Source organism: Falco peregrinus, chromosome 5 (assembly GCF_023634155.1).
Source record: "Falco peregrinus isolate bFalPer1 chromosome 5, bFalPer1.pri, whole genome shotgun sequence".
NCBI classification, from domain to species: Eukaryota; Metazoa; Chordata; class Aves; order Falconiformes; family Falconidae; genus Falco; species Falco peregrinus.
The window spans coordinates 82946171-82956491 of NC_073725.1; the positions used below are offsets into that span (position 1 = coordinate 82946171).

A 10321-nucleotide genomic window follows, 5' to 3' on the forward strand; every position below is an offset into this window, starting at 1 on the left:
ATATTGTTTTACACAAATGTTATTTCACCCTTAAACAGAAGGCAGTGATCACAGCCGCTGAGTTTGTGAATTTTATCTTAATAAAAATAACAACAATAATTTTTACCTATTCGGAAAGTACTGTGCACATACAACACCGTATAAACAGTAAATGACACTATTACTAATAACTGCCCCTGTTACTAGTGACAGTAACTTATCTCAATAATAATGATAAGCTTTCCTAAATGACTTCAGCTCATTTAATCTCAAGAAGTCATCTCAATGATATGGGAAAAGATACTAGAAGTAGATATAGAAAAAAAAAATACGCATAAGGATCATGGAAGCACTGTATGTCTTCCTGCATGATAACTGGTTAACAAAATAAATGTGCCTTCTTGCTCAAGTACGTGTCTGGAAAAAAAAAAAAAAACAACTAACAAAGCCTAACTTATACATGATGTATTTATGCAAGGAAAAAAAGCTAGAAAGGCAAGGGTGTACCTTGGCTTTACAGGTACCTTGAGCTGCCCAGCTGGTGGCACGGCAGCCTGCAGGCTCCTACGAGCAGCACTGGTACCTGCCTGTGAGTTTGGGCGGGCAACAAGTTTCCAGTTCAGGAGCAGCATCCCAGTGCTGGCTAGGTCCTGTGCTGCAGAGGCACCAAACCTGGCAGAAATGGGTTTACCGGTGAGGGGATGGTGATGTCTGGAGCTGCCCCACATTTCAGGCACAGCTGACAGCATGGCCCCTTGCAGCAGTGGCGGGTCTCCCTTCCCATGCCCAGTCTGAAGCTGCCTCTTTTTCCCCCTGCTCATACAGGTCAGTTGGAGACCTCTGCCTTCAAAACAGAAAAAAGACAGCTGAGAACACAAGTTAGCAAAAGGAAATGAAGGAACAGCAACTACCAGATGATTAATGCTACCCATACGAACCTTGCTGACAGCTCAGAGCCTGGGCACCTCTGCTGAAACAGATTGACTTCATCTCTTGAGACACAGGAACTAAAGAAAAAGAAGCTGCCCGCTGGGGAATGTCTAAATCCACAGAAGAGCGATGAGCATGTTTAGGCTGAAGGAACTGGTTGGAGAAAATTTCTGTCAACCTTTGCCACTTCATCTGGGTGCTTAACATCCCCTCAGCTCAGCGTGCAGATTTTGGGCTACCAGCATCACATCCATTGGCTGAAAAGTCAAAGGCAGCAGCACATGAATTGATCCTCATTTCCCGCCCCCCCCCCCCCCCCCCCCCCCCCAAGTAGTTTGGAAACATTTCCTGAGTTGTATTTTTCCACCCCGACCTATATTTCTGGTGATGATTCATTTTTCTTTTCCTTTTTATTTTTTTTTTCCCCCTTCTTTCAAAGGATGGCATGCTGCAGCAGCTCTGCCTTGGCTGGGGTTTCCCACTCTCACTGGTGGCCAAAAGGCAGCAGCCCTGGGAGCAAATTGCTTCTGGACCACTGGCCTCCCATTTTGCTTACAGAGTCAGGTGATGCTCTGGAAACTTCAAAGGCATAAAGAAAAGTCAAATACACATTGAAATACTTTTTGCACAAATGCACGTGGACATTGGACATGCCGAGTTTTGTATCAGGGATTTACGGCTTATTTATTCACATAATAAAAAAGCTTCCTAGCAGCAGCAATCACTCGTGGGTTAGCCCTGGTGTGAAACTTCCCACAAGAAATAAATGAGGGCTTTCTCCAGGCCTTGGGGTTACAACAGGAATCTGCATCCTGCTCTGCCCGAGAGCACTGAACTCAGATTTTAAAGTGATCTGAAATAAAGGTCCTGTACTCTGCTGCCACGTGGTTTGCCTGTCGTGTCTGCAGCCCAACAAGCACTTTTATAAGCAAGGGACTGTTTTCACTCCATGTGGCCAGGGCACATGCACCCAAGCAGAGAGACAGAAAATTAATTTTATTGCCTATAATATTTCCTTCCCACGTTACACTCCCATTTCACTCTCCTGAAGAAGTTACAAAACTCTGGTATTGTCTTGAAACACTGGAGACCAGCAGGATTTTAAGGCCTGATTCCTAACTCACAGCAACATCAAAGGAGAAGCCCCCGTTTGCTGCAGTTCTTTTTCTCATCTTTACATTTGGGGTCTGGTCACAGCTGATTTTCTGATAAGCAAAACACCCACAGCCCAAGCAGGCCGACTTCAGTGGCATCCTATTGGGCTGAAGCAGAAAGACTTGCACAACTTCTTCTAATGACTCATATTTTAGGGAGGAGGAACATCACCTCTAGGAATTGAGATTTATTGGATACTCTAATCCAGAAGAGATAAAAGCACTTTCTAATTACTACTGGGTTTTGTTTCTTTGAAGAATTGGGTTAAATCTCTTTTGAAAGTAGATGGCTGTTTGTGCTCGTTAGATGTATAATTTAATTTGTTTAGGACTTTTTCCTGTTTTAGGGTTTCGTTCTAATGATATCCATGCTTTTCCTCCTCTTCTTTCCCTCTCTTTTCTCCCCAAGGATATGAACTTTTGATTCACTTTAGATTTCTTTTCTCTAAGTTAACAATGAGCATCCCCAAGTTGACACATCTTCTTAGGGGCCTTCTTTTTTCTTCTATTTTCCCCCACTTGAAAATTCATTCAAAAAACAAACAAAAAAAAAGTGGTGGTGGTGCTTCTCTTGCTTGCTTGTTTGATAATTATGAGATTTATTTGTTCATGGATATTTCCTGACTGAAATCTATACTCATGCTACACTGGAGAGGGAACTCAAAACATCTACTTTAGAAAAGAAAAAAATTAAAATTGTAATATTATAATTTATCTGCCAACCACTACTATGCAACATTACAGAAGCAGAGGAAATTGGACTGTCATTTAATTCATACTTCTTCCCCAAGTCAGGACAAACTCTGCCTACATCATTCCTGACAGATGTTTTTCTAACCTGTTCTTAAAAACCTCCAGCGACATCAGATGCACAACCTCCCACGGCATTTCTATTAATATTCAACTGTCCCCACAGTTGGAAAGTTTTTCCTAATGTTTAACCTAAATTTCCTGGGAGGCAGTTTAAGCCTGTGACTCCTCATCCTGTTCACATATATTTGATCTTGTTAAGTCTATCCAGCTGAGGGAAATGGTCCAGCTGAACTCCCAGGAGCTTTCTGCACTTGTGTTCCTCTGCAAATATAAACTAATTTTGAAAACCCCATCACTGAGTGCTATGCCCAAAATTCAAATAGAGACCAGCTGTTTGCCCTGCCCATGCCTGACATCTGTTGAGATTTTTGCTGCAGGCAGACGCTTATAAATCACACACTGCACTTATTTGTGCAACTCCACTCCCCTTCCACGCCACCACGTAGCACAACAATGTTCTTTGCTCCTGCTCTGGGTCACACACTGAGCTATTTCAGTATTGACCAGTTACTTTTGCATTGAGCACACTAATATTTGGATGATGTATTATAAAGGAACTCTTACCCCCACCCTGAAAACATCACCCAAAAATAAGTAATACTTCTAGTTTGCTATACAAATAAAGAAACACTTTGATTAACTCTCCTGTTTCTTATCCATAGGATGGGAATATACACACTGCTAGTGATTCATAGATGCTCTCATGGTTCTATAAATGAAGACTAATGTCACAGTCAGCTTTGCCACTGGCCTGGTAGGCTCATTTGGGTCAGCCAATTAACCCTTCTTTTACCTGACTTCTTATGTTAAAGGGAATGATTTAAAAAAGGATATATTTGGGAGATGTATGCCTGAGCTGTGCTCTGCTATATTATTCTCAGGTCTAGTGATTGCCATGTGAGTCTATAAACTCCTCAGTGCTGCAAAACACTGCGTAAGATGTAGCAGCTCAAAGCTTCACGGCCAAGCAGCCAAAACAGTTTCTTACCTAAGGCAAGAGGGCTTACACTTCTGGCAGCCACTGGTGCCCCTGAGCCGGTGCCCCCCAGCCCCTTTCTGAGGCTGCAGCTGCAGCAGCGTTGGCTTTCCAGGGCTCTTACACAGTAAAGCAGGCATCTGCTCACCGGGGCAGAAAGCAGCTGCGTCACAGCTATTTTGCTGCTCCCAGCAGTTGCTGTAATTTTGCCTGCCCCTAGCACTGGCTCTGTATGGTTATTAATATTTTTTTCATCATCATTATTATTATTTCTGCTACTGTTCTAAATAACAATGGAAAAAATTCCTTCTCAGAGATTATTTTTCTTTTAAAAGTTACTACATCCTGCTGCAATGCAAAGAGAAATAGTCTTATTGTATTAGTGGGTGAGGTTCCTTCATGCTGGATGATGGGGGCATGAGGAACTATGGTCGGAACAAATTGGGTGTTGGAGTCAGACAGCACAGGGAGCCACTGCCTCAGGCGCCTGGAAAGGCTGGCTTCTCCAGTCCTGCAGCAGTTGTAGCCTGGAAGGCACAAGCCCTGAAAATGTGGAGGTCCCACAGTGTGACAGACCAAGCTGGTAGGAAAGCAGGGAGGATCTATCAAACCACAAATGAGCAAAGAATTGAAAGCTTTTTGCTTTTTTTTTTTTTTTTTTTTTTTGATTGATGCCAAATGATTGTGTTGCTGGCCTCAGGAAAATGGAATACTAACAACAAAACACCATCATTTGGTGCCAATCAAAGATTCCTTGCTCAGTCCCAAGCTGAAACACTTTTGGTTTGTTTGATCCCCTGGTGAAAAAAAAAAAAAAATAAATCACAGACACATTTGAAAATGAGGTATTTTGGACTGGAAAAAGAGGGACGACTAAAATACTTTGTTTTCTTCTCCAAGTTTTGACCAGCTTTCTTGTGTGAAACTTTGCAAATTTGCCTCAAATAGTTTTTGTCCAAGAAAAAAAAAATACAATTGTAGCATCTCTTGCTTTAACTCAAACTTTTTTTTTTCTTTAGCATCACATCATAAATATGATGTAAGGACTGCATTTCCATCAGACACTTCACTTCCAGTGAAGCAGGCGCAGATATTGAGAAGCTGCTGAGTTTGGCTCAGCACTCCGTGCACCTGGGACTGGAGTGCAGTGTCCCTGGCTGAGAGGACCATCAGCTGCTGTTGGAGGACGTTTCTGAGGACAGCTAACAGAAATAACAGTCAGGAGCTGTGCAGACACAGCTGAGCAGGCCTTTAGGCATGACTCCACTGACCTCTGGCTGATTCTTGCAACCCCTGTGATCCCCTGGTTATTTGGGTGATGCCTCAGGTCCCCCGGTGCAGACTGAGACCTTGACACACCCAGAGTCACGGACAAGTGACAAAAGAAATCCTGGCCCTAAGGAGCTCACATGCTGTTTTCGCTGCCTGTTGAAAGGCGCTAATGAGCTTTGGCCTGGAAATGCTGAGACTCTTCTCCAAAAAGATGTTAAATTTTGCTGTCCTGCAGAAGATGTAACTGCAGCAGATGCTGTGCTGAGGCTAGAGAGCCAGAAAGATCTCGACTAGTAAGAAGGATAGCTTATCACTTCTCCCTTAAGTGACAGATCAATAAAGGCTCTTCAAAGTTAGCCCCGAAGGTCACACAGCATCAACAAGTCTGTGAGCACAGTCGTGGCTCTCTATCTCACAGCCAGGGTAAGGGGCCCAACGCCATGATACAAAACTCAGAAGAATACAGCCAAGAAAAAGCAGCATAACACCAAGAAATGCACGGTTATTTCCACAGAAACCATTTAAAAAAAAATATCATCACTTTTTTTGTGTTCTTTGTTCATCCTCCCGTAAATCAGAGAGCAGAGTCTGTAAGAAAATAAACCCCAATACACCGTCAAAATCTCTTAACTTATGCATCAGCAGCCTCCACCACTATTCAGCTTGCAGCCCACCCCTGAAGCAGGAAGGTGCCAGGACTCCTTATTTACAGACAGAAAACAAACCCACCGTTTCTAGAAGGTAGCAGGTCCTGAATCCACGCTGCACAGCTGCTCTGCTCCAGGTGGGCTGACAAATACAAGCAGAATACAGCAACTGGCTAAAGGGCAGCTTCAGAAACAAGATGCCTCTGCAAATGAAGGATCTTAGGTAGCTGTACCTGAGCTTTGAGCATCTCAGGGTCCACCTGAGCACGTTTAAGAGCCTGATTAACTCCCCTCGAGGAGGCTGAACAAGTCCCTGGTTCACACCTGAGTCAGGCTCTTCTCTCCCACCCACACGGCTGTGCCCCACTCATGGCATCACCTCAAGCAAGCTGGCTACCCTGGCTTTCTTGAAATTGAAGTGTTTAGCAATCTTTTGTAAATACTGAAATAGATTTAATTATTCACATGATGAAGGGGAGAAGACCCCCCACTGCCCTTTCCCAAAAAGCAGGCAAAGTGGCCCATTGCAACAATGCAGGAGAGGAAGGTGTGTGCCACCCCAATCCCATATGAAGTATGTGCAGCAAATCTCTCCCTCTGCAGTCTGTTGCCAGCCCCACATGCCTGTTTTCAGAAACGCTTGTACAGCACAGAAGAAAATTGAAGATTTTTTTTTTTTTTTTTTGCTACTCAATCAATCAAGCCCAAGCAAGCGAATTCACCAAATCCAAATGGTTCTCATGCAGAGCAACCCAGCCATAACCTCCTCCATCAGCTGCCTTAGAGGAGGGTAAATCACAGCTGTGATGAGACGTCCAGGCAGCCTGGTTCCCTCATCCTCCCCTCACGTTGCTTCACTCCTCTGGAGCTCATGGAGCCGAAAATAGGAGTGATGGCAGCATGAGTGGCATTGCTGTGTGTGCCCTGGCTTCCCAGCAGCTCACTTAGGCAGTAATGAATAGAAAGTGAAAGCTCCTTGAGCTGACAACCTCACACGTGAAGTGTGGAGCTGCAGGTCTCTTGTATACCTATTAGAGGACAGAGTGCAGACATTGCTTTTCAGCACCGGGTGTGCTACCAGATCCCCTCTAACTTACGCGGGGAAGATGGGTGTCTGGGTCAACGGCTCCTGACAGCACTGCCATTGCTTCTCCCTCCACGAGCTTCCTTTCTCAGTTTTGTTTCTCATTATTTCACTTTCTTTCTCCTTTCTCCCTGCTGCTGTTTTTTGCACCAGGGTGCTGTGGCCTCCCAGCCCCCCTGCGTGCAGGGACAAGCTCTGTGTCGATGGAGCACACCCCCTTCCCAAGGGAGCAGCATGTCCCTGTCCCCAGGGAACCCCTTCCAGCCTGCTGGGGGGATTAGGAGAGCCACGTCATTTTCTTTTCCTTTCCCCCTTCTTAATGAATTCTCTTTTCCAGCCTTTGGGTAGCACAGGCTGTTGAAGAACACCTCGCCGCTCCCTGCTGGTGTTTTGCTTTGCCCATCCTTGCGTGTGGCTGAGTGCCATCCTCCCCATCTGTGCCTTCATGCCCACAGGTACCCCCATGCCTGCGGATCCTGGGCTGCTCCCTGGGTCAGGCAGAGCAGGGGGAAAAGAAAGCACAAATCCTGAAACGTGCCATCAGCCAGGACCATGAGGCGGGAGGGGATTCCCCAAGCAGGTTACAGTGCTGTGCACCAGCAGTTAAACTGAGGTGGGAGGCAATAAAGGTGTGAAACTCTTTTTCTAGCTATAGCGTGAATCAGCTTGGTCACATCGAGGAGGAACGGTGGAGCAGTTCCAGCAACACAAAGCACAGACAATGGACTTGCCTCTGTAGCAATTGCATTAACTCCTTTATATCTTGTTTTCAAGCCCAGAAATAATCAATCAAAGCTATGGAACATACTGAATTGTGTTTTGCTTATTTTTCTAAAATTATGTACAACTTTATGAGCTTGTTGTCAGCAGCAACTGCCAGAAAGTCAAACTATCAGAGTCAGTAACCCTGGCTTCAAGAATTTGACCATCCTCAAATTTCTTTTGAAGTCATGACATTTTTAAGGCTAACACAGCCTGTGGTTCCTTTAATAGTTTTAAAATTATTATTTCTCAGTTTCTCAGCTATTCACATAGCCCAGTGTCACATTTTCAGGCTTTTCTCTGCAACCATAAAGGTAAAATATATATATATATATTATCGTTACAGCTTTTATTGCGTGTTTTAGAAATGGATGCTGTCAGTCAATGTTTGAAAGTTCACAGTAGGTTTGTGACAGAGCAATCCTGAATCATCTCTGTTTCTACAGGAATTCCAACTGTGTTTAGTTTACTCCCATTCAGCAAAACAGATGTTCTTATGAGTATGGCCAACTAAAGTCATAGCTAACAGGTAAACAGTTATTTCAGTCCTTGAATTGGGGCTCGGTACCTTGCTGGTCACCAGCCTGGGCGGGTACCATGGGACCACCCTCAGATCAGCTCTGCGCTGTTGCAGTTCACAGATGCACACACATATTCATCATGGGTTGGATCAGATTCAAGTCTGAGCCAACAACAGTTGCAGGGGAAGCAAAAGCCTTTTCCTGTTGCATACGCAGCGGGAGAGAAGTTGGTGCTGTGGCCCAGACATAAATCAGTGCTGGGAACTTGAAATTAAGACTTTGCTCCAGCGATGAGTAATCTCTTTGCATAATTGCTCTCTGGATGTTTTGGATACAGCGACATCTTGTTTCTCCTGTAGCAGCAGATTTTGGAGGGTCTTTCTTACTAATTCACATCAAGTCTTGTTGGGCTGCAAGTCTGTCTCAGTAAAGTAAAGAAATTGCTCATATTTAGAGACTTAGACAAACATACAAATGTTTGTAGAAGAATGAGTCTCCCCTTTTTAAAACATATGTGTTTCCTTCTTTGTATCTGTTTTGTCTTTGGTTTTTTTGCAAACTTCTTAGCAAATGCGTTGGCACAAACAATATGTTTCAAGCAAAGAGAGCAAATACTTTCAGAAAACAAAGGTTTTAAAAGTCATAATGGTTGATTCATCGTAGTAAACATCTGATTTATGCATTTAATGTCCCTCCAGTGAGGGTGTTAAAGTATTGTCCAAGACTGAAAGGCGCAATAAAAATCGTTATAATCAAGTTATAATCTTGAACAAAAAATGTTGTAAATTATCTACGTTCCATAAGCTACAGCCCAAAAAGTGTTCACAAAAGAGTTTTCTATGATGACTCATTTCCAGGGAAGTTATCATCTGCTCAGTAGATTTTCAGGTGGCTAGGGAGGTGGGGGGAGGTGTAAAATGAATCAAAGAAAAATTACTAATTATTCACTCTTTTCTGACATCCACAGAGGTGACCCAGCTGGCTGGATACACCTCACTCATGCCCTATGGGAAGAAAGAAGAGAGGTAAAAGTAGAATAAGATGTCTCTGTTCCTTTGGAGCAACATTTATGTGTACTTTCCAAAACCATCCACCTGCCAGCATAATAGTCACTTATGTCTAAGACTTTCCATCTAAAAGCAGATCTGCTTCAGGAAAAGGGGGGTGAACAGAGCAGCTCTTTAGTGCAGGAGGGAACAGGGATTTCTGAGCCTGTTCTGCACTGAATGCTGCTCCAGTCCACAGAATCACAGCATGATTGAGGTTGGAAGGGACCTCTGGAGGCCAGCTGGTCCATCCTCCCCACTCCAGCAGAGCCACCTAGAGTCAGTTGCCCGGGACCGTGTCCAGGTGGCTTTTGGATATTTTTGATGGACAGTCTACAGCCTCCCTAGGCAACCCATGGCAGTGCTCAGTCACTCTCACCATCGCACTGCCTATAGTTCAGATTTGCATCAGCTATGAAGAATAGGTGACAACAACAGGGTTGTGAGAGAAATTAAATGCACACCTTTGTTCTATCACCTTCCTAGGCTACAGCAATTGGCTGTGGTCAATAAATCAGCAATCATGAATTTGGTGCGTTTAGTCAATTCCTCTTCTGCAGATTCAAGCCCGCTTGAGAGATTTGTTATTATCCAGGAAATGCCTCTAGGAATCCTTCCTTTAAAATCCTTAAAGATTTTATCTGACATGGTTTAACAGGGCAGCACAGGGTCTCTGTTGTCAAAATCCACTAAAAATGTTGAAAAATAAGGCTTATGTTGTGTTCCAGCCTAAGCTGATCTTTTGAATGGGAGAAAGTTTCCTCCTAAAGCAATTTGTCTGAGGCCCAGCTCAACTCCTGTAACTTTTTCCAGCCGGTTTCCCCACTCTGTGCTCTGGATCGCACAGCTGGTTATGGGCTTGGTGAGTGGCAGAATTTCCCTGTACACTGTTCCCTTCCGAAGAACACCACCTCAGCCCTGTTAGAAACAACTCTGCCATCAGCCGTTTCATTTCCACCAACTGTATGCTCCTGAGCACCTGTATCCCAGGCTTCAAGTTTGGCGTTAAGAGTTAATTACACTGACAGTGCTGCCTTGCTCTAATTCATTGCAAAACAATTGAACTTCTATTTGATCTCATTTCTTGGAAGTGAAACCAGGCAGGGCGGGTGAGAGGGAGATCTGTAAAATGCACTC

General features: G+C 44.1%; 2 long non-coding RNA genes across 2 annotated transcripts in view; one reads left to right on the plus strand and one right to left on the minus strand.

The window, feature by feature from the left end:
* LOC114010666 (uncharacterized) overlaps positions 1–918 on the plus strand; it is a 34969-nt gene extending 34051 nt beyond the window's left edge. The window contains exon 3 of the long non-coding RNA XR_003552243.2: positions 805–918. This is a non-coding gene — a long non-coding RNA (uncharacterized LOC114010666). The remainder of the gene's footprint in view (positions 1–804) is intronic.
* On the minus strand, positions 196–6365 carry LOC129784613 (uncharacterized). The gene is made up of 3 exons (XR_008747549.1): positions 5854–6365; positions 918–1062; positions 196–823 (listed from the first exon to the last, which is right to left on the minus strand). It is a non-coding gene; the product is annotated as an uncharacterized LOC129784613 (long non-coding RNA).
* Positions 6366–10321: the final 3956 nt, after the last annotated feature.